Source organism: Pinus tabuliformis, chromosome X, assembly GCF_031772625.1.
Source record: "Pinus tabuliformis cultivar Carrire ecotype Pingquan chromosome X, CPIR1, whole genome shotgun sequence".
Classification (NCBI taxonomy): domain Eukaryota; kingdom Viridiplantae; phylum Streptophyta; class Pinopsida; order Pinales; family Pinaceae; genus Pinus; species Pinus tabuliformis.
In genome coordinates, this window is record NC_142308.1 from 244,645,151 (window position 1) to 244,670,854 (window position 25,704).

General features: G+C 38.9%; 1 long non-coding RNA gene across 3 annotated transcripts in view; it reads right to left on the reverse strand.

Annotated features, from left to right (window-relative positions):
* Nucleotides 1-218: 218 nt before the first annotated feature.
* Nucleotides 219-25,704, reverse strand: part of LOC149139289 (uncharacterized) — a 114,108-nt gene continuing 88,622 nt past the window's right edge. The window contains exons 5-7 of one of the 3 annotated variants that reach the window (XR_016264551.1): nucleotides 2,415-2,507; nucleotides 483-549; nucleotides 219-376 (exon numbers count right to left, since the gene is read on the reverse strand). This is a non-coding gene — a long non-coding RNA (uncharacterized LOC149139289). The remainder of the gene's footprint in view (nucleotides 377-482; nucleotides 550-2,414; nucleotides 2,508-25,704) is intronic. The other 2 variants (XR_016264552.1, XR_016264550.1) reach the window with 2 other exon arrangements.

Below are 25,704 nucleotides of genomic sequence, written 5' to 3' on the forward strand. Positions count from 1 at the left end.
ACAACCTTTCACAAACCGAATATTGAAGCAACTACTAAAATAGAACCTTAATCCTAAGTATCTAACCATGTCATGTTAAAAATACCAACAATTTAATCCAATTTGTCACATTACAAACAATCTATTGTGATTTCCTATTTCTTTAGTTTGTTGCATTAAGTTATTGCTAACTACAAGGTGAGACTATATATTAATCTAATCTATTTAATTTCCTATTGCATTAAGTTATTGCTAAATATGAGAGAGAGATTGTAGATTAGCATACCTGTTTTTGATGATCCAAATAGTATTTAAATTTGAGATCGTTTGCATTTAAGAGCGTGCACAATCCCCCATTTTCATTTTCTTTATGACCACCTTTCTAATTCTTTGATATCTACCACAAGAAAGGTTCAATTTAAATTTAAATGAGCAAACTGAAACGCAATTGAAAATGCATCAAAATATAATTTAATCACATCATGAATAGAGAAAAAAATTACCACTGTTATATTAAATAGTAAATTAGATTTTCCAAAAGCATTAGACCCCTTTACAATTCTCTTCTACCTGTGAAAAAATCAAACAATAAAAATTTAGAAACTTGAAATTTAAATTTCAACCCACAAATTGAAAACTCATCGGATAAACATGGCTATGAACATTCTCCTAAACTACAGAGATAAAAATGTTTTTGTACATGTATCATTATAGAATGCAGATATAAAAATGTTGCCTCAGTAGCAAGCAACCTCATCTAAGCAAAAACATAGTTCACAACCCAACTTATTTTCAAGCTCCTCTGCAAAACGATATTCTATCTTGAGCTTCCTTTATTTGGCCTTAGATGTTATGGGAGTATTGGAACTTTTGACAATGATTAGGAAGCGAAGCTACTGTGGCGAAAGAAGAAGTGTGCCGTAGAGTAGAGCAGAACGTGGAGGAATCTGGGTAGGGTTATGAAGATTAACTCGACAAATTTATGAGGTTTTTTTTGACATATTTAATAGGCATATTTATCAACAACACATATTCAATTTAAATTTAAATGAACAAAAGTTATTCGACATATTTTATGCAACAAGTTAAATTTAAATGAGCAAAAGTTCAGAGCGGAGCAGAGCATAGAGGAGTCCGGGTAGCGGAGCCAACGGCTTGCTTTCTAAATACAAAATGGCATAAGGAGAAGCTTTCTGAGGCCATGAAAATTTTCTTTGTTAAGTCCCCTACAGTAGGAGGAGATGATAACCGGACTGTTGGAGAAATCATTCCATGTTGTCAAGATTGCCAAGAGAATAATATGACACTGAAGAAGAAGAAGCCAAGTAGAAGGTTCTTGGTTGATTGTCAGAATTTTCCATTCTGCAAAAATGTTATGTGGTTGCCTAGATGGATATTTGAGGCATTTGTAAACAGTCAATTAGGAAATACCTGCAAACCAAGTCCTGTTTACAAAGACCAATTCGAGTTTATACGAATGGAAATACATTCACTGTCATATGTTAGTGCCACTCTTAGTGATGAGCCAGTTTCATTAACACAAAACTGAACCACTTCCAAATAAAACTCAGAAATGAAGCAACTATAGATGATGATAATACTCAGGTTGTACCATTGTAGCAGAAATCTCTCAGGGAAATGTCAGCTACAAAGTGAAAGGCATGTATGAGGCAACAGCATAACTATTTGGGACATTCAAATACATAGGGCAAGGAAAGCTAACCACACACGAGCAGATATTGCCACATCTATGGTACAAATTGCTTGAAGACAAGCAAATTTTTTGGGTGGGAAAGACTATATTGTCCCCCATTTTTTGAGTTTGGTGTTATTATTTCCTCTCGCCTAATTGTCTCCTATAGGTTAGAGAGGACAAAATTTACTTTTACTTACAGTTGACTCATTTATGCTTAAAAAGCTTGTCTTATGACAACATGATTTGCTGAACAGTTTTCCAATCCAGGAGAATTTCCTTTCCTGTGCTCATAGGTGTTTGTCCCTGTATATAGAACATCCATTGTTGATTCAAAAGAAAGATCACTTGATTCCAAAACATAGTCACAAGATGTAGGCAACATATTTTCCCTGGCATTTCTATTGGTACCAGAATTTTGGTGCCTCATCAATTCACCCTAAAGGAACCAAGTATAAAAACAAATGGCATTAGAATCACTATAGGCCTCATCAATTCACCCTAAAGGAACCAAGTATAAAAACAAATGACATTAGAATCACTATATACATAGAAACTAACTCTAGATTTTGAAGTATGCTTTGCAGTCATGAATTAATCAAATGTTTGTCAATGTTTACAGCCTTCAACATGCGTGACTGCACATGACGTACACAAATATAGTATATACATACAAACTAACTTTGGATTTTGAAACTAAGCTTTGCAATTTTGAATTAATTAAAAGTTTGTTAATACTTACAAGCTTCCACATGCATGACTGCATATCTAGCAAAAAATGTTGTTATGGACCAATAACACTCCCAGGTCTAACTACTCTTAAATATCCTAAAACCTGTTTCAAGCCAATAAACACAAGAACTTATTTAGAATACAAAATGCCATTTAAAATCCTGCTTCTATATCCCATGCAACACACTAAGTTATAAGCAATAATTGCATCATAAAAAAATACCAATGCTAAGTTAGAATCTAGATGGACAAAAGGATAAATAAATCAATTCAATTTGTGGAAGGTTTGTTTTGATTCCAATTTAAAACTGATGTCTAGTTTGATAGAGAAAACATGCAAAGGATCTTGATTCTGGATTCCAATATTTAGGCTATTTGGCAGTGGATTTCTGCAGCTAATTGCATGGTGGAATGCTTTCTTTCTATAATTTGGATTTTCATCTTGGACATTTGTCACCTGGATGATCTGAAGCATGAGATAGGAAGCAAGTTAAAATTTGCCAAACCCCCCAGTTTTATGAGGCAGCTAAAATTATTTTTAATGATTTGTGCAGGTTTGGTATCAGATGCATTTCATTTAACTCTTGGTTGTGGTGTTTTGTTTTTTTCCTTATTTGCAAAGGTGTATTTAATTTAACTTTTGGTTGTAATGTTCTGTGTTTTTCCTTATTTGCAATGGAAATTGCCAAGAAGAAACCTGATGATGTGTATTCATATGGGTGAGTTCACTTCTGGGGGTGGATGTGGGTCATCTTATTTATGGCAGCTGATATTTTTCTTGGACCCCTCTCATCGAGAGGTGTAGGATTGATCTAAAGATCATTCGATTCCAATAAGTATTCATGGAGTTATGAATTTTTTTCGTTATAAGACAATTCGTCAAGGTCGGCCAGCAACCAAATAAACCCCACATGTGCTCAACGTTTTAGTATAAATAGAAGTGCCTTCAAGTCATTTCAATACACTTGGGATCTCTTCCTCTCTCTACTTGTCTTTGGATTTTAGCAGGAGGAGAGATCCTAAGGAATAACGTTGCCTTGATCCAGAGGGCAAAACGCCGGAAGTGCCGGAAAAGTCGAAACTGCCAGAAAAGCCGAAACTGCTGGAACTGAGAGAAAATCCGGAACTGCCGGAAAAGACGGAACTGCCGAAAAAGCAAGAACTGCCGGAAAAGCAGGAAAATCTAGAAAAGCCGAAAATGCCGGCCGGAAAAATCGGAACTGTCGGAAAAGCCGAAACTGTCGAGACTGTCAGAACTGCCGGGAACTGCCGGAACTACCAGAACTACCAGGAACTGCCAAAACAGCCGGAGCATTTGTCTCCGAAGGAGAGCAGTATGCAAGGGATAGCTAACTAACATTGGGACAGTTGTATGGTACTTAGCAGCAAATACACCAAGCATGCAATATTACAACTAGCGTGCAAAGGACAACTAGCATGCAACAACAAGCATGCCATGGACAGCAAGCATGCTAGGGACAGCAAGCAAGCAAGGGACAACAAGCAAGCAAGGTGCAGCCAACACATAGGTCAGGATGGCAACATGGTGCAGCAATGGCACATAATGCAGTACAGTGATGGGTACAGTCATGATTAATGAAGCGTGATGAGATGCAACATAGTGATGATGGGTGGAGCATGGTGCAGTGCGGTGAGGTGCAATATGATGACGAAATGCAGCACAATGATAGGTGAAGGATTCACCTTGGAGAATTAGTTGAAGCAGCGTGTCTGCAACTGATCTCATGTATCATCTTTTTAGAGATGATCTATGCTCTTATCTAGATAAGTCAAAGTGTTGACTTCTATTGTAAACGTACTATCTCTCTCTCTCTGTATTGAACTGTTGAAGAACATATAAGAAGAATTGATCAAGGGTTTCCTGACATTAGGGTTTGTCCCTGGCTAGCGCCACATCTTGTGTCCTCTTGTCTTGGCTTGTCTTTTGCGATTTATGTTTATGTTCTATCTGCAGTTTACTTGAATGCTGATGTGATTGCTAATCTTGAAACGATATGGAGCTAACTGTGAAATTTGAAATAAATTTCTCTAAGCATAGAACATACCTAAAATTAACAACATGGTAGTATGCAAGTGCCTGACTGAAAATAAGTCAAAGTGTTCAGTATTCTTACACAATCATTTTACTCTACCTTCAAGCCCTTGGCCTCTCCCATGATATGTTTTTCTCCTCAAGAGTCAACACTAGCTAGAGACTCCCAATCTTTTGAATATGAAGAGAACTGTCAAGTTTATATTCTGGCATAGACAGAATTGGTGAATGTCACAATTTAAAAATTATATACATAGATGATAATAGCTGCAATCTCCGTAAAGGGTATGCCTAGAATTTGTGAAAATTCATCCATGTTTGATGTTTCATTTCTGCAAAATAATAATATTTTTTGTGTGTTGCATTTAGCTTTATGGGTTTGGTTTGGAACTAAATTGTGGTATGGGGAAATGGGTATGAGTGCTTGAAATGGAAATGTGACCGCTCAAACATTTGGAAACAGGGAAACATGGCATTACAAAATAAGAATATATAACTTAGGAGACATGGAAACATGATGTCACAAAAAAGAATATATATTGAAAATTTGAGAGAAAGCATCATTAACAAATGAGCAAGAACATTTAAATGTCAAGAAATGTTTCAGCTCTCTTATATTGGGATCTTCATCATGAGTATCACACTCTACCTCCTTTTCTAGCTTTTTCCTCTGCCTTGATTCTCCAGGAACATCAGCCAAATATGGTAGAAAAAGTTCACTAGGCCTAATCAATGATTTTGGCTTGAGTGAAGGGTACATTTTCGCGAAGGTTCGGGTACATGACAGGCTTGGTGATCTTGATTAAATGCCAAATTTGATACCCTCATACATGATAGAATGCAATGAAAATGTTACATTCCTGCCAATATTAAAATATTGAAAATTGTCAAGACCGCTAAATTTTGAACAGGATATGAAATTATACTTTCTCCATATGGAGGCTGATGAGGTTGGAAACACTTTCAAAAAACCTAAAACAATTAATGCTTATGGAGGCTGATGAGGTTGGAACCCCTTTCAAACACCATGTTAATGTCTTAACGTAAAAGTTGACATTTCCTTTATTCCTTTTCTACTCTTTTACTTAAATTTAGGTAGAAAGATAGAAAAGGGAAGATAAAGGAAATTCCATCTTTCTCTTTCGTTTAAGTAAACGGATTTTAAAGGAAGATGAAGGAAATGTAAAGTTTACTTCAAGAATTCAACTTTACCATCAATTGCCAGCATTTTTGGTCAAACCCAGTCAAAAACCAAGTAAAAGAATCACTAAACCATTTTGGAAATCCACTGTATTGATTGTGGTATGGTATGGAAATGTGTTTCATGCTTTATGAAATGTGTTTCCCATAGGTGGGAGACGTGTATATTGCCTGAAATGTTTTTCTGGACCATACCACACGTTTCAGTATGGAAACATACAGGATATGGCCCTCACCTACAAATATCCTAGAACACAGGTTTGGAAGTATTAACCTTTAAGTTTGTTGCATGGATTTACTTGCATCAATTTTAAGTAGATGTTCTTTGTGTTTTTTCTAAATTTTTTGAAAACTTAAGAGTTCTATATCAACTCTTGGATTCCAAATTTGATTTAGAGAAGTATCTTTTGGTCTTGTGTCAGTGTACACAACTAAGAAACTCATAAACAGTACATAGCAGTAAATAATCATGATAATGAAGCTCATGACAGGAGACATGACAAATAGCGTGTGTGAAAAGTTGAAATTAGTACAAAACATGATAATAGGACAATCATACTACCAAATTGAAGACATACTTTAGTGAATACAAAATGCCGAAAACTCCTTGTTCATTGGACTCCACGAAAACCACTACAAAACACTTTGGGATTTACATGCATGCAGTCTGTAAAGATATTAGATTGTCATATTTCAGATTATAAGGGTAATTGAGAGGAGTTTATTCAAACATTTAGTACCCAAGTTGAGTAACTACTATCTAATTGTTTTCACATTGCTTAAGATTGGGATGCTGGAAGAATCGGACTTGAATAACTCTTGGAAACCCATGTACAATGTGTAAAAGCCAAGATGACTGCCAAAATTAGAAGACCAAGAGTGTGAAAATTCTATCTCTGCAGCAACTAATTTACTTTTCCTACTTATTCCAAAATAAGTTATTTATGAAATTACTTCAATAAACATTAAAATAAATATTGATGTAGATATCACACTGTAATAGAGAAACAAACATATGCATAAGAATCAACACATTGACACAATTATTTTGGACAATAGTCCCCAGAAAAACCCAATTTGGGAAAACCGGTGCAACAAGGGAGGTTTTTATTAGTCAGCAATTTTTCAGTACAACAGGGTGCCAAACTGGCTTACCCACAGAGAGAAACTCTCCAGCACTTCTCCCAATCCCAGCGTCAGCCCGACTGTCCTCTGCATGGCTCTTAGACCCTCTGCGTCAGCCTTGGGCCTCTCTGCGTCACCCACGCAAGCCCAGTTAGTGACCGCACAGTCTCCTGTTGTCTTTGCGTCTGCACAAAATGCCTCAGCGCTGATCTCTAGTGGTTGATCTTGTCTCTCTGTTCCGTACTTGTTGCCTCCTGACTGCTCACCAGACCACTGGTTCAATTTCTCAGCTAACCCTACTCCAGAAATTGAACTAACTGGTCTCCCTCGTTGTGTTCTCCAAGTGACCCTCAAGCCTCCTCTTATACTTTTCTCGTTGACAAATCAACAGCCGAGATTAAGTCCCTAATCAATGGCTAAGATTAGATCTGGCTTGATCCGGACCATTCTAACACAGTTTTATGTTAATTCACATTAATATTTTATTTTCCCTAATTTAGACTTAGGGACTTCATTAAAAAGATTAATTATTTTAATATCTCCCAAACTGTTTAGAATCTGCCCAAACCCTTTCTAGGTATTGGAGATCTCATGTGCCTTAGCCTCTCCACCAATTTTTGTGGCTAGATCACATTTGATGCTACCTCAAATCAACACTTCGTCTTAGCGATGAATGTGCTTTAGCAATACTCCTCACTGACCATCACCCTGATCATCCGGCATCGGTCCCTATGCTGATGTTAGGCCTGTTGCCCATCATCCTTTGCACTGCTGCCCATGGCTCTGCCACTGCCACTACCACTGCTGCATCTGTGTTGCTATTGGTCCTTTCTCCCAACAATGCAACTCCCTCTGCATCAGTGCTGCTATCACTCCTATTTCTGCTTTTGAAACGGTTTCTTCACCATCCCCATCTTTTCTGTGAAGTAGTCAAACTTTGTCCTTCCAAGGGCCTTGGTGAGGATGTTGCCACCTATGCACTTGTAGGAGTGTAGCTCAACTGTACAGCTCCTCGTTGGACACAATCTCTGACAAAGTGACACCGGATATCAATATGCTTCGACCTATCATGAAACACTGGATTCTGAGAGAGCTCTATGCAACTCTGATTATCGCACATGATCCTGGTCGCCTCCATATTCTTTCTGAATAGGTTCACCAGCAGTTTTCTAAGCCATATGGCCTCACACGAAGTTGTGCTTGCTGCCATATATTCTGCCTCAAATGAGCTCAGAGCCACGGACTTTTGTTTCGTACTGCACCAGGAGGTCATTCCTGATCCAATGTTGAAATAGTACCTAGAGGTACTTTTCCGATCCACTGAACTTCCTACCCAATCTGCATCAGTAAATCCACTCAAACTGATATCCTTACCTTTAGTGTACAAGAGCCCATAATTGACTGTTCCCTGTAAATACCTGAGAAAGTGTTTGGTTGTTGCCCAGTGTGCCCTCTTTGGTTCCACCATGAACTGACTGAGGGTGTTTACAACGTAACAAATGTCTGGCCTAGTATTGACCAGATACATCAGGGACCCTATGAGCTGCCTGTATAGGGTGGGATCGACATCCTTGCCTTCTAATGCATCAATCTTCTTCTATTTGGTGATCATTGGCATAGCCATAGGTCTAAAGTCCTCCATCCTGAATCTTTTCAAGATTTCTGTAGCATACCTCCCTTGCCCAAGGAAGATTTCTCCCTTCTGCTGCCAAACTTCCAACCCTAGGAAGTAGTGCATTCGTCCCAAATCCTTCATATCAAATTTTGTGGCTAGATTCTCCTTGCAGCCCCCAATGAGTCTGGATGATATTGTCAGAAAGAGATCATCCACATACAATACTAAGATTAGTGGTTCGTTCTCTACAACCAAATAGTAGAGATTCGGATCCGCGTCACTCTTGACAAATCCCATCTTCTGCAAGTAGCCATCTTTTCGACCATACCATTCTCTTAGTGCCCGTTTCAGCCCATACAAGGCTTTCTTCAATCTGCATACATGAGACTTCTTCTCACGAGCTTCAAAACCCTTTGGTTGTTCAATGTATACCTCCTCTTCTATTACCCCGTTCAGAAATGTCGTTTTGACATCCATCTGATGGATCTCCCATGGGCTGCAAGAGATATCACAGTCCTAATAGATGTATACCTGGCTACCGAGGTGAAGGTCTCCTCATAGTCAATCCCTTCTTTTTGAGCATACCACTTAGCCACAAACCTGGCTTTGTATTTTTCAACACTGTCGTCTGTAGCATATTTGATCTTGTAGATCCATCTTGAACATACCACTGATATGTCCTGAGGCCTTGGCACCACCTCCCAGACATTGTTTACCATTATGGAGTTGTACTCCTCTACCATCACATCTAGCCAAACCTGATGTTGAGCTGCCTCCTTGAAACTGGCAGGCTCTCCATCCTGAGCTACTAATGCTTGATATCTATCTGGTTGTTTTTGCTCCCTCTTATTGTTTCTTGGCGCACCGATGAAGTCCTCTGCATCTCGTAGAATTTGACGAAGTTCCCTGCTAGTTCTTCCTCTACCAGCAAGTGCCTCTGTTAGCTCTTCCTCTTCATCCTGAGAATATTCCTAACCTGAGGAAGAATTTTTTACTTCTATTGGTTGAAGAGGATTAACCAACGGCTCCTCCTTCGACTGCCCCTCAGAAGGCATCTCACGAGATCTTCTAAAAGCCTTGTCCTCCATGAACTTTACATCTCGCCATACTACTACCTTCCTGCTCCCTGGAAGATAGATTTTGTATGCCTTAGTGTTCTTGCTATATCCCACCAGATATCCCTTTTCCATAGTTTGATCCAACTTCTTCCTCTTTTCTTCGAGTATGCAACAATATGCTAAACTCCCAAATATCCTTAAATGATTGACTTCAGGTGTCTTTCCTGTGAAGACTTTCTCTAGTGTAATCTTGCCCAATGCCCGATGAGGAGTCCTATTCTGAACATAGACTGTTGTGTTGCATTCTTCCGCCCACAGGAATTTTGGCATATCCTGATCATACATCATGGCCCTCGCTGCTTCTACAATAGTCCTGTCCTTTCTCTCTGCTACCCCATTTTGCTCTAGATTGTAGGGAGTTGTCCACTCTCTTCTGATACCCTCCTTAGCGTGAAAATCAGTGAAGTCCTTATCGACATATTCTCCACCATTATTTGAGCGCAAAAATTTTATTTTCTTCCCAGTTAGATTCTCCACCAGAGCCTTGAACTCCTTGAATCAATAGAAAACCTCATCCTTGGTTTTCAAAAAATAAATCCAAGTTTTCCTTGACTTGACATCAATGAAGATAAGGAAATACTCGACACCACTAAGAGCTTTGACGGACATAGGTCCGCAGATATCTGAGTTTATCAATCCTAGTACACTCTTGGCCCTGTGTTTGCTCCTAGGAAATGTTGCCTTGGCATACTTCCATAGAGCACATCCCCTGCATACATCATCTCGTTCCGTACTCAGATCCGGAACTCCTGTTACAGTGCTCCTGAAAATTCTCAGACCTCCATGGTGCAAGTGACCCATTCTTATGTGCCATAGTTCGTTCAAGTCCTTGTCTCCATGACTGCCTATTAGTGCCATTGGTGATTCTAGTTGTAATTTATACAACCGATTACTTTTGATCCCAATCTACACTTTCTTTTTCCAGCTCAGGTGTTTGACATATACCTTCTCCTTGATGAAGTAGACGTCATAGCCCTTGCCTTGTAGTTGCAACACAGAAAGTAAGTTCATCCCCAATCCTGGTACATGCAGCACATTTGTAGCACGGAACCGTTCTCCCGATTCTGTCTGAAAGAATATGGTACCCTTCCCTACTGGAGTACACTTTGCCTTGTTCCCCATGGTGAGCTGAAAGTTCATCTTCTCTTCTCGATATTTTGAGAAACACTCCCTGATTCCCGTCATATGCCACGAGGCTCCACTGTCTATATACCATACCTCTGATGATGCAACACTAGTCATACACGCCACTTCTTCTTCCAGCCTAGAAGCTAACATAGAGAAATCAAAATCTCTTTCTCTTGTGCAATCTTCTGAAAATCTGTGTGAGTCCCCTGACATGGATGCCTCTGCATCGTGGTCTTGACCCATAGCTGATTTTCCCTTCTTGTCTCTGATTACTTGCTCTGGTACCATGTGAAAATTCTATCACTGCAACAACTAATTTACTTTTCCTACTTATTCCACAATAAGTTATTTATGAAATTACTTCAATAAACATTAAAATAAATACTACTGCAGATATCACACCATAATAGAGAAACAAACTTATGCACAAGAATCAACACATTGACACAGTTATTTTGGACAACAGTCCCCGGAAAAAACCCAATGTGGGAAAACTGGTGCAGCAAGGGAGGTTTTTATTATTCAGCAATTCTTCAGTACAACAAGGTGCCAAACTGGCTTACCCACAGAGAGAAAAATTCTCCAGCACTTCTCCCAATCCTAGCATCATCCCAACTAACCTCTGCGTGGCTCTCAGACCCTCTGCGTCAGCCCCTACTTGACTGCGTCAACCCTGGGCCTCTCTGCGTCACCCATGCAAGCCCAGTTAGTGACTGTGCAGTCTCTTGCTGCCTCTGTGACTACCCGAAATGCCTCAGCGCTGATCTCTAGTGGCTGATCCCGTCTCTCTATTCCGTACTTGCTGCCTCCTGAGTCCTGACTGCTCACCAGACCACTGGTTCAATTTCTTAGCTAACCCTGCTCCGGAAATTGAACTGACTAGTCTCCCTCAGTGTGTTCTCCAAGTGACCCTCAAGCCTCCTCTTATACTTTTCTCGTTAACAAATCAACGACCGAGATTAAGTCCCTAATCAACGACTAAGATATTGCAATTTTTCACAGTAAACAGATATGAGTATTGGACAAGGACATCAAGTATGGTGATTTATTACTTCAAGTCAGGAAAATTGTGTATAAGTTTGAACTAGATTGGGACTTTATCCATGGAAATTGGCCAATATCTTCTTGGGAAAGTTTAAAATGACTTTTTCAAATATAATACTACCATAGCCAGTCCTCAATTCTCTCAAGTTTTTCCATCTACCTTGAACATCCTCAATCTGTGTTTTTCACTATACTTCCTCTGAACTTCAGCGTTCAATTTGGAGGGAAGGTTTTTGCACTCTACCCAAGGTGTTATAATTTGTGTAAGTGGATGTAACAGTGATAACCTCATCCAACAACAAAACCTAAAATGCCTTAGGATCTAGTACCTCGTCTCAATTACATAAATTGTTGCTCCATGAACTGGATCTAGTACTTCATCTTAATTACACCATGTTTCTCCATGGACTCAATATGGTACTTCCTCTTAACTACATCAAGTTGGTTTATCCATTTACTTAAGCTGAAATTCATCAATCTGGTTTTTACCTGTACCACTAAACTTCATCAATGTGTTTTTTCACTGTACTTCATTGATTGAAATGATCCAATATTTTTAGCTAGACCTCGTCATCAATTCATTAAGAAGGTGCAGTCTATTTGTGTAGCAATAAATAGTTAAAAAATATATAGATACCAAACTTGGGTTTCTCAGTGGCCTGCACACTGACTATTCCTATTTTTGGATCCAACGAAATTGTCAGTCAGGTTGTGCTCTAGCAGTAGATCAGTGGAAGTTTAGTAGAAATAAAACTTGGTCAAGCACCATGTGTTTTTTCATCGATGTGCTTTTTCACTGTACTTCATCAATTGAGATTGCAAAGATCCATGATTAGTATAAAATATAGGATATATACCTACTTCACATTGGAATGAACCTATAAATCTCAACTTATATACCAAAAATTGGAAGTGTGCATGGCCTTTGTTCTTCACTAAAATAATCAAGACAATCAATTCAACTTATATACCAATCATTGGAAGAGTGCATGGCCCTTAGTCTTGCCTCGAATAATCAGGACAATCTAATTGACATTGTTAAGTTAGACTTGTGCATGTTCTCATCAATTTATTAAAAATAACCAAAAAGATATCTTATGCCAGGCTTGAGCTGGTTAGTGCCCTGCACACTAAGTTGCCCTAGTTTTCCGATGGGTTGTGGTCCATCTGTAAACTGGTAGAATTCTTAGTTAGGCTAATAGTCCAGCAGTTGGTCAATAAAAAATTGTGTTGCTTATACCAAGCTTGACCTGCTTAGTGGCATGCATGCTGCATTTCCCTGTTTTCCGAAGGGATGTGGTCTAGCTGTAGACTGGCAGAATTGTCAGTTAGACTGTGGTCTAGAAGTACATTAGAGAAAGTTTCTTTACTTATACCGAACTCAAGCTACTCAGTGGCCCGCATACTAAGTTCCCCTATTTTCTAATGGGACATGGTCCAGCTGTAGACCTGCAGAATTCTCAAGCGGGTTGTGATCAACCAATAGATCAGTGAAAGTTTAACACAACTCCTAGGTTGTGGCTAGCACTAGTTCAGTTAAATTTTAACACAATTAATGGTTAGGAATGATGAGCAACAAATCAACCTATCCCTGTCAAGGGAAGAAGGATAACTAGCCCACAAAACGCATCATTCCAGTTATTAAAAATCCAGTCTTGTTCCAATAAAAATTATAAACAAGAAACAGGGGAGAAAGTGCATTATGTTGGCTTTATATCCTTCTTTCGTTGGATTTTTCTCTGTGTCATGTCCAAAATTGGATTATTTTTTCATGGAGAAGATAAACTTAGCTTTAGCTGTCATATCATCTCTATGATTCAGACTTGGAATATTTTAGTGAGCAAAGAAACAATTAAAACACAAAGGTGGTGGTGTTGCCCTAATTTTAATACATCTATCTATACGCTCTATTTTACTCAAGAAGCATATAAACCCTCCAGTAAGGGTTTCAAGAAAAATTTTCCAATACATTGCTTTCCACGTATCAGTTTTGGAAGCTATATTTTGTGCTTCGACTGTTCAATAATTTTCCTCATTGCACGGTATTTTCATGTTATATATTGATTAAGACCTGGTTTTTGAAAGGCCAGATTGAACTCTAACTTTTTTTTGTTTAAGCTATCATGTTGACGAGAACTTGTGTGGTGTATAACACATACCTATGCTTTTTACGAATTACAGTGTACAATTTCAGATTTATACTGTACTGTATTATACAAAGGAATACCAAGTCTAAGGTTGAGGACAATGAAGAGGTGTTGTTAATGAGATTACCAAGTTGTTTAGGGCCATGTTAGCGAGGATGGACATCAAGGAAGCCACGTAGAGAAGAGGAGTTGTCACAGATCTCTGTGATGTGAGTGATGATGAACAAGACCCATAGGTTACACAAGAAAAAGCTAAGGATTTGTATTTCTAATTAATCTTTGTTAAGTCAATTTATGGATTTCATTGTCTTGCTAGTGTGAGAGGAATCGATGGTTGTTGTGAGTCTATCTTTGAAAACTTTGATAGCTATGGGGTAACACTTTATCTTTTGATGCAATTTTTGTTACCCAAGATGGAACTACTATTGCAACTAATGAGGCAACAAAAATAGAATGCTACGTGAAAATCAATATATCAAATTTGAAATCGAAGCTGTTTTATTTTAGAAAGTACTTTTCAATTAGCTATAATGAAGTTGAGCTACGGTTGGATTAATTATGTAGTGGGTGAGGAGCTATTGTGCCCATTAAGATGGAGTTGAATATTGGTACCCTTGAACATTCACCTCCAAAATGTCCTATGACCCCAACAGTATGAGGCTGCGCTCTTCATTTGAGGGAGGGACCTATATTTGAGTAACAACCTTACTACCTCATTTTTCTCAATAGGAGTTGTGGAAGATCTCATGGAGTCTTCTTTTGTTCAAAATGTCTAAGCAATTACCCACATCAACCACATTTGTTCTAATTCTGTAGGGTCCATAAACCTTGTTGAAGGTTGTCTTTAACTTATTCTCAGAGACTTGTCTCCTTGTAGGGATGATCTCAAAAGTCATGAATTCCTATTTTCTTTTCCGTTATAGAGAACTGGCCAAGGCACATCGGCACATATTTTTTGTGTGTGAACAAATGCATCCTTTTGAGATGGTCAATGCTACTAAGGAACTTATTAGACAAATTCTCTATGATGAGTAATCTAGCTGAGAAATGACAACATCCCTGTCTTCATGTAAGGAAATTTGATATTGTTAGGTTGAATATTCTCAATATTAAATCTAATTATGGAATCATTCCTAAACAAGAGATTCTAGGAAGCTGATAACTCTGAGGAAGATGCAACAGATCAAGTAGGTTTTAAGTGCAGGGGGTTGATCCAAGTGACATTAGACTATCCATATTATTTTAAGAGTTCTTGTACAGGATAAGTTTGCAGATTTCTACAGGATTTCCACCTATAGGTATCACACACAATTTTCCAAAATCCAAAATAGCAGCAACACTCTATTGCTTCCAAAACGACTGTTATATAATGAATACAAGAGAACATTGCCTTGATTGCAACCTCGATTGGAGCAGGGAAGAAACACTTTAAACTCTATCTTGAGGTATAAGCATAGGTATATCCTAAACATTAATGGCATATTTCTGCCCAGTAGCTAGCAGATAATTCAATCTTTAGATTTTGAATGTGAGACTCATCAATCAACTGGATGTGTTGATATCAATTGGAAATTATTTTCCTGAGAAAATAAATATTCCAGCAATATGGAATTTTGATCATATGCCCATGTAGGGAAACTAAGTAATGTCACCTTGAACACTGCTTGTATACCTCTTTGTATATATCTAACAAGAAAGCAGTCTATTTCTTTTAGGATGTTATTTTACAGTTGCAATTTAAGATTGAAGCTTCCCACTGCTGATGGTGGCAAAGTTGTTCATCCACATGAATCTTCATTGATCCTTTTCAATGTTTGATGAATATAATGCCCATATTTCAATACAACTTAGGCCATTTTAGTTAACCAATGCAAGTTGGATCTAGCTCCATCAATGTAAAAGACAAATTCTATGCTCTAATTGTAAATAAATGACGAATGTATAAAGTTTTACTACTTAGGCAGTGCTGATCTCATCATTCTTTTTGTCTCTAGCTTGATATATTCAGGTTGTTCTTTTTTGCCCAATTCAGTCATTTGAATGAAGATTTTATTTGTAGTTCTTTCACACATTCCATGTTTGTGAGTCTTGCAGGATGGGCTTTTTATTAGCTTTGTGGAAGCATGAGATCTCCTTTGAAATAAAAGTAATTCTCCTAGCTTCGTGCAAGAAAATGATTGCAATTAATTTGCAATGGAAGAAAAAGGGAATATGTATCTGATTATTTCTCAACAGCTTGATCTCCCAGATAATATTTACAAAGTTGTTATAAACATTCAATCAAGAATGAAATTCAAGCTCTCTTTATCAGTTCCACCCTCTTGGAAAAAACGGCATACTTCTGCCCAGTGGCTAGCAGATAATTGAATATTCATATTTTGACTGTGAGACTCATCAATCAACTAGACTTGTTGATGTAAATGGATCTTATTTTCTTGAGAAAGTAAATATTCCAGCACTATAGAATTTTGATCATATGCCCATGTAGGGAAACCAAGTAATGTCACCTTGAACATTGCTTGTATACCTCTTTGTATATATCTAACAACCAAGCAGTCTATTTATTTTAAGATGTTATTTTGCAGTTGCAATTTAGGATTGAAGCTTCCCACTACTAATTTTTGTGTCTAAATGTGGCAAAGTTGTTCATCCACATGAATCTTCCTTAATGCTTTTGAACATTTGATGAATATAGTTCCCATCTTTCAATACAACTTAGGCCATTTTAGTTAACCAATGCAAGCTGGATCTAGCTCCATCAATGTAAAAGACAAATTGTGTCCTATAATTCTAAATAAATGATGAATGTATAAAGTTTTGCTACTTATGCAATGTTGATCTCATCATTCTTTTTGTCTCTAGCTTGATATCTTCAGTTTGTTCTTTTTTCCCAATTCAGTCATTTGAATGAAGATGTTATTTATAACTCTTTCACACATTCCATGTTTGTGAGTCTTGCGGGATGGGATTTTTATTGGCTTTGTGGAAGCCTCAGATCTCCTTTGAAATAAAAGTAATTCTCCTAGCTTCTTGCAAGAAAATGATTGCAATTAAGTTGTAATGGAAGAAAAAGGGCATATCTATCTGATTCTTTCTGAACAACTTGATCTCCGAGAAAATATTTACAGAGTTGTTAGAAAAATTAAATAAAGAATGAAATTCAAGCTCTCTTTATCAATTCCACCCTCTTGAAAAAATGTGGTGTGTCATTTCAGTTTCATACTTAATGGATTTATCAGTTCCACTCTTGAAAAAAATGTGATGTGTTGTTTCAAATTCAAACTCAGTGGATTTATCAATTCTATCCTTGGAAAAATTGTTTTTTGTTGTTTCAGTTTCATATGGAGAGCTACCAAAGAGTGCACATAAGGAGTCAATGGCCGAGATGACTACCCTAATATTGAGCTTTGATATATCAGAGGATTTTCATCAAATGGGAAACAAAAGTGGGAATGCGTTCTCGAGCTGTGTTGAAGCAAATACTGGACAAATGTTGTCATTTTCAGCCTTCAGGAAAAGCATATTGAGGTTTTTACCTTTTTAAAGAATTTTCAAGGACTTCTAAGTTCGTACAAGAGATTATGGCATGGAGCATATGATGTTTCCATATTGTTTAACTTGCTACTTGGGTACTAGTGTCAATTCCATTAGTTGACAACTACAGATGAATAAAAGTAAAAATATTGAAACATTTTTCCTAAAAACGTTACTGTTAGCTTAAACTTGTTATCAAGACTCATTTAGAGTCCAGCTTTCATGCACATAACATCTGACATCTGGTGTATGTTTTCAGCCTTTATTTTTCCTCCTTTGCACTCATTCTCTTTTCCATGTTTGGTGCAATTGAAAGGTTCGTTACAAGTGTCCATGTAGATCTTATGTGAGCCTATGGATTCCCTGATCACGAGATCCGTTTTCTGTCACCATGCCTATTGGGAGGCAAGAAACACTCTCTAAAGGTGATTAAGCATACTCTACAAATGTGACTTATGTGATAGTTTGATCATTTTCTTCATATGAAGCAAAGAATACCGCTAATTTAGGGTGAGAATTCCTAGTATTAAATGAGTATCTATTCGAATAGCAAATAGCGTTATGCTTAACACTAGAAACTGAGTGGATCTGGATTTTCCATGGCTAGAGCTAGCACAATGGTGAAGTTTTGGATCTGACGGAAGAGGTGCTTAACCCTTTCATAGGTGGTAGTTCGTCTCGAAAGAGAGGATTCATGGATATCTGGTAGGTCAAGCTCTAATAGATCTCTTGATGCCAAATGGGATTCTATCTTTAGAAGGCGGTCGTGGGGAAGGGAATGAAAGGTCCCATCTTGTTGCTTGTGAAACACCAATCGATGGATTCATAAAATTTGACCAGTCATTCATGAAGGAAAAGAGTAAACAAAACCTTCTCCACCATATGCAAGAATTTTCATCAACAAAGCCTTGTTCAGCCAAAAACAACAAAACCCTAATCATTATCTAAAGCACAAAACAACAAAATCCTAATCATTATCTAAAGCACCAGAATAATTAATTTTTAGCCCCTAAAATGAAAACGATTAAAAATACCTGGATTGCTTGTCAACATTCGACACCGGTAAAAAAACCTTCTCTATTATATGCCAGGCCCACTTCGACTGCTTCTGTAGCCCCAAACACTTCAAATAAAACACAATGCCAGATGGATGAGAAAGACTATGATCACAGTCTATGGATTTCAAACTGCTCCCCGGTGATGGCAGCAGCTGGTGCAATTCACCCTGAACCCAAGCTCAAATGACATGTTTACAGATTTACTCCCAGATTGTGGTAACTGGCCTAGAGATTTAGTAGAAATTCTTGTCCAAGAAAATAACTGTCCACAAAACCTTCACATTCCATTCTCAGCATTCCATCTCAAACCCATTAATACAATCTGTCTCATCTCCTTCAGTAATAGAAACAACCCTGACAAGATCCTTCCATGCCCAGAATCATCATCCATACAAATAGATGATTGTTGCCTCAGTTTTCCCAACAGAACAAATGTTCCATGCGCTCTCTACCAACAAAACCATGAAACTCTTCGCCTGAAGGAAGAATAAGATCGACCCACAACTCCCCCCACCTTAATAATAAGAAGTCAGGCAGACCATGCTCTACCCAAGTGGAATCATGCGGTTCTAATGTGCCCTGAGGCTAGAGGTGAATCCATCCATGCATGGCCAAACATGTGACCACTTTCTTGGAACCTACCCTAGATGATTTACGCTCTATCTTATTACCCCAGGAAAAGAGAACTTACGCTTATACCCTTGACCCTTCCCCATTATCGCAACAACACACTCGATTAAAGAGAAGTTACCCTAAAATGGGGGTGGAGAAGACCCAAATAGAGGAGATTGTTGTTGCGAACAAAGGTCTCGCCCAACAGAGCCGAGGTTGTGTTGTGGATTACTCCCATGGGCCATGATACTCCCCACATGTTTTTGGCCTCCGAATAAAGGTTGCGAACAGACATCTAGCCCAATAGAACAGGTTGTGTTTTCGATTACTCACACGGCCATGATACTTCCTGCCTCTTTTTGGACTACGAAAAAAGCTCTCGCCTAGCAAAATAGACGGTCCGCTGTCACTCACACGGCATGATACTCTTGCCTCTTTTCTGCCTCCGCTTGGCTATTTTTGTGTATAAAAAATACCCTATAATATATATATTATAATATAACATATAAAACCCTCTCTAACCCCTATTATATAGTCAATATATTGTTTTGTGTTTTTCTTATTTTTTGTACCCCAATATGAACGCACGTGATATTATATTGCTTCGTCAGTGAAGCCCCCGTGAGCACAGTGAGGTGCAGCATGATGATAAGGTGCAGCACAATGATAGGTGCAGCATGGTGATGGAGTCACCTTGGAGAATCAATTGAAGCAGCATGTCTTCAATTGAGTTCAGCTATCTCATGTATCATCTTCTTAGAGATGATCTTTGCTCCTATTATGACAAGTCAAAATGTTGACTTCTAAAGTATATGTACTTTCTCTCTCTCTCTGCTGAACTATTGAAGAACATATAAGAAGAATTGATCAAGGGTTTCCCAACATTGGGGTTTGTCCTCTTGTCTTGGCTTGTCTTCTGCGATTTATGTTTATGTTCTATCTGCATTTTACTATCATGCTAAATGTGATTACTAATTTGGAATTAATATTGAGTTAATATGGAAAATTGAAGTAAATTTGCTATCAGCATAGAACATACCTAAAATTAACAACCAGTCATGCTGAAACAACATATATGCAAGAAAATGCGAAAGATGAGTCCATCGGTCAAGACATCGATACAACAATGGATAAAGAAGCCAAAAGTGAGGAGCATTCGAAGAAATACATAAATTGAAGCAAATTGTTCCACTCACATTCGAAGAAATGATGGTGAAGGCAGACAAGTTAAGCAGCAGCAAAAGCTTAATGTGCCGGATGTTTTCAGAGATCAACGTGGATCATCTCTGGACGGCTTGGAGTTCCCCTGTCTAAGCTACCAATGGCTGAGCAAAAATATAAATGCAGATTTGTTTACCGTCATCATAGATACTTTATAGGGTTGATAACCATTGTAATTAGTTTATTGCAACAAATATATTTGTAACGCTTCTTCTTTACTCAATTCTTTTCATTTTTCGTGTGCATTACAACATTTCCCCTGAGTTTTAAATGGCCATTTCTGTCATTACACCAACAGTGCTATAATGTAAAATATTTTTAAAAATATTGAAGTGAAAATGGATTTCAATTATACCTCACCAAGCTTCAAATTGCAAATGAAAGAATAAGCCATGGCAAACTGCATTAGCAGTGCGATGTTCTTATTATTATTTGACGTTCAAACCATGGCTAGGGTCTGATCACAAGAACACCACCAGAAATTATCACTGTCATTCATTCAGCCACCTGCACTTCTCATAATTCACACAGCGGAGGAAGGGATGGAACTAAACTCCATTGGATAAACAGAGCTTGGAGCAGAATAGACGAAGTTGAATATAGTTCACAGAATCCCTGGATCAACAGGTCAGATTTTGTCACCAATAACGCTCTTGGCTACATAGAAAAGGTTTTCACCTCCATTCATTGGGCAATGTTCCATGACTTTTCAGTCTCCACTTGACCTAATTACACCAATATATATGTGACATGTGTCACTGTTACATTTAAATTAGAACACCGTTGCACCGTTGGATATGAAGGAAATTATGTTAAAATTGGCAACTAGGGCCAAACTCCATGTGGATCACCTTACTTGTGACTACTAATATTTTTCCTAGATTCCTCTCATCGAGAGGTATAAGATTCATCTAAAGATCATCCAATTCCGATAAGTATTTATGGAGATATGAATTTATTTTGATTATGGAAAAATTATCAAAGTCAGCCAGCAACTTATGTAGGCTCAGAAGCCCAACAGTCATGTCTATTCAACCTCAACGTTTTACTATAAAAAGAAAAGGTCTTCAAGTCATTTAGACACACACACTCTTCATGTGATCTCCTCCTCTCCACGTCTTTGGGTTTTGGTGGAGGAGAGACACTAAGAGTATACGCTGGCCTAAGTAAAGATGATGCCCTAGCCACAGTAAGGATGATGCCCTAGCCGCAGTAAAGATGATGCCCTAGCCACAATAAGGATGATGCCCTAGCCACAGTAATGAGGGTTCTATATGCAACTAGAGGAAACTTCTAGCCGTAGCATTTAAAGGTGCCCTTGACCGCAGTCAATGATGATCTAATGCAGCAAGGGGAGGCACTTATACGCAGTCTAGAAAAGACTTAATTCCGCAGAGAAAGGAGGTTCTAAATGCAGCTATAAGATGCCCTAAGTCACAGTTAAAAGGAGGCTCAATACACAGTCCATGAAGGTCCTTAATTACGCAGTAATTAGATTCTCATACGTTGTTTAAGGAGAGCTACAATCCACTATCCTAGAAGGCTCCTATACTCAGTCCTAGAGGAGAGTAAGACACAGTCATCTAAAGGTCACTAATCTGTTGTAAAGAAGAAGATAACTGCAGTTGAAGGAGAACCCTATCAATAGTAAATCAAGCTGCAATGGTGGGGAAATATGACCGCATTCAAAGGAGGCCTAAATGCAGCAAAGAGAGGCCAGATCCATAGCCCAGAGGAGCTCCTATCTATTGTCCGAAAGAAGCTCTGATCCACAATCTATAGAGACCTAGCCATAGCAAAATAAAGACCTGTAATCTACAACAAGAAGGAGCCTAGACAACATGGGATTTGACTGTGCTTAATAAGGCTGATCTAAGGTCTGGTGCAGCCTCAAAGAGAAGGTCAATCAAGTCTGTCTAAAATGATCTCTCTGGATAAGATTGGAAGACACACTATTGTTCAAAGGCAGTAATATTTGGGTGTTGTGTGTAAACCTGTCTTGCTATTGAGCTAGGCTACAGGCCATAGCCAGCAGCATAGAACTTTAAGGGCTGAACTAATCAGTGGTAATGCTGGAACCTCTCTTGGTCTTTGAGTTGTTGACTGTTTCAAGGACTAACATGATGTAGGTGACATCAATGATGTTGAGAATAGCTCAGTGATATTTGGGTGCAGCACCGAGACGATGAAGTACAACATGATAGTGAGGTACAGCATGATGATGAGTTGCAGCATGGTGATGGGAGCAGCTCAGTGACTAGGTGCAGCACAGTGACGAGATGCAACACTATGATAGGTGAAGCAGTCACCTTGGAGAATCAGTTGAAGCAGCATGTCTTCAACAGATCTCATGTAGATATAGAAAGTCAAAGTGTTGACTTCTGTTGAAAATGTATTATCCCTATCTCTCTCTATTTGTTGAACTATTGAATAACATAAAAGAAGAATTGATCAAGGGTTTCCCCACATTGGGATTTGTCCCTGGCTAGCGACACATCTTGTGTCCTCTTGTCTTGACTTGTCTTCTGCGATTTATGAATTGAAATAAATTGCGCTAAGCATAGAACATACCTAAAATTAACATGGAATCAGAGCTGAGGTGAAGACAATGCCCAAGCAAGAGTGAAAGAGCAATCACCGAAGACAGTTGGGAAAGGACAAAAGGATCAGTGGATTCCTCATCCCTCTTCAAATTCACCAAGGGTGAAGTCGAAGCAGAGAATATTATCAGAATGGCGAAGCAGAATATGGCCTACCTAAAGATCACTTCATTGGAAGACCGGATCTCAGGGTGGAAGGAAAGGCAGATAACTAGTTCGGCCATTATGCGAAGAAGTGTCTGAATGGAAGGGACACATCACTTGATGATGATAACAACAGGGACATCTTCAATGATCAAAGGAATGATAGGTAATGCACGTCATCAAGGAAATGGCCGACTCTTCATAGAAAGCAAGGAACCCCAGGTACGAAGAATCAAATGTTGTTTCTGATAAGATAAAGAAGTGTTATCTTGTATTAGCCCTCTCCTTCAGATATTTTGGGAATCTGACTTATAGATTGTAGTGCTTCAAGGCACTCCATCGGATATATGGGTGCACTCTAATTTGGTAGAGATGGAAACAATCGTGGGATTATACTTGGAGTCGATGCCACCTATCCCAGAAAGGGTGTAGGGAATGTTAAACTCTCAATTGAATGAGGGTAACTCGATTCATTTACAGAATCTCTTTTATGTACCTGATCGCAAGAAGAACCTGGTGTCCATTTCAACAATGGAAGTCAAAGGTTACAAGGTGGCACTCATCGATGGAAAGGTATGTGTTTGAAAATATAATTTTCAAAGACGTTTTCTAGTTCAGGGTTGTATCAAGTTGCAGGAAGTCCAGTGGGGACCATGTCCATTGACACATAGCATCGAAGATCTGTGAGTCAAATGGTGACAGGGATGCCTGAATTCAAAAAGAGCATGAAAGTACATGTCTGAGATGTACCGAAGGAAAATCTTACAAGGGGACCATTCCCCTCATGTAGCAGGTCCATAGGTTTGGAACAACCCGAGGGGTTTGAGATTGATGATTAGGAATCTCACATATGCAGGTGGAAGAAAGCCCTTTATGGCTTGAAGCAAAACACCCCAGGCGTAGTATGAGAAGATTGAAAGCTATCTGATGAAGCTGAGATTCACTAGGAGTGAAATCGATCCAAACCATTACCTGAAGGTTGTGGATGATAGACCTCTCATACCGGCACCTTCTGAGGACAACCTATTTCTAACTAGTCCAGACACTCTCATTGCAGAAGAAAGAAGGAGTTGGATTCCGAATGTGGAATGATAAACTGCAAGCTTGTGGCTACCTTGAGGATCTTAACTTTCAAAAGTTATATGGTAGTGATGTCGGACCAGATTTGGGAAATGCCTTTGAGTTTCATAAACTCATTCGCGTTGATGTTCTTGGTGAACTTTCGTCTGGACATATGTCTTGCAGTTAGCATGGGGAGCTCATATTTGGTTGAGCCTCACTAGATTGGTGCCAAGAATCTTTTGAGATATCTTCAGGGCACAATCTCTCATGGATTGAGATACACTGTCGGAAATATGAAACTGCATTATTATTCGAATGTTGAGTAGGCAGGCAGTGTGGAGGATCTCAAGAGCACTTTTGAGTGCTGATTCTCTTTGGATTCTGCTTCGATATCATGGATGAGCAGGAAGCAGAAGTCAGTTGCTATAAGCATCACCGAGACCGAATACATAGTGACAAGTATGATCTCGTGTGAAGTTGCATGGTTGCGGAAGCTCTCAAGTGAGATGTTTGTACACATGATGAATATCAATGTGATTCTCTGTGACAACCAGAGGGGGGATTCGATTATTGAGGAATCTCGTATTCGATGATCGCTCCAGCAGATAGACATCAGATACTGCCTTATCTGCGATATGGTAAGTCGATGAGCGAGGAGGCTCCATCGCATTAAGACTGATGTACAGGTCGCAGACATTTTGTCAAAGCCCCAGGGAAAGGTCAAATCTGTGACTTTCCTGAACAACTTGAAGTCATTGAGAGACCTTCTTATAAGGGTCCTGCATGTTGCATGCATTGAGCTCTTGGAGCTCTGGGGTACTTACTGGAGCAACATACGACCACAGGGCGACTCACCCTCCCCTGGTGGTGTGCTATGAACAAGATGATTAGTTCTCCTGTGGGCCAGGATGATTTGTTCTCCGTGGCGACTATGGAACATGATGATTAGTTCTCCTGTGGGCCAGGATGATTCGTTCTCTGTGGCGACTGTGGATAGGATGATTCATTCTCCTGTGGAACAAGATGATTCGTTCTCCATGGCGACTGTGGAACAAGATGATTCGTTCTCAAGTGGATAGGATGATTCATTCTCTTGACGAGGCATCCTACCCATGTAGTTTGGGACTCATGGGAAGTACCTCTCATCTGATCAATGAGCAGGGAAATGAAGATAGGGACCATCGTAGTACTATTAATGGACGCATCATTGTATCTACCGTACTCCCTATGATAGGATGACCTCCATTTGATCTGGGATTAATGAAACTAATCTGGGATCAGTATGAGTGGCTTGAGACACTCTCTTGTGACATTGATCTGGGATCAAAGAAACTGATCTGGGATTAGTATGAGTGGTTTGAGACACTCTCTTGTGATATTGATCTAGGATCAATAAAACTGACTTCGGGTCAGTAAGAGTGATGTGACACACTCTCTTCAGATGAAACTGACTCAGAGCAAAGAAGAGCTCAGCAGATCAGAGCAATGCAGGGCACTGATGGTAGAGATAGTACAGTCGGACATATGGATCAATGGATGGAGCTCTCCCTAGTTGAGAGGGAGTGTTAAAATTGGAAACTAGGGCCAAACTCCAGGTGGATCACCTTACTTGTGATTACTGATATTTTTCCTAGATTCC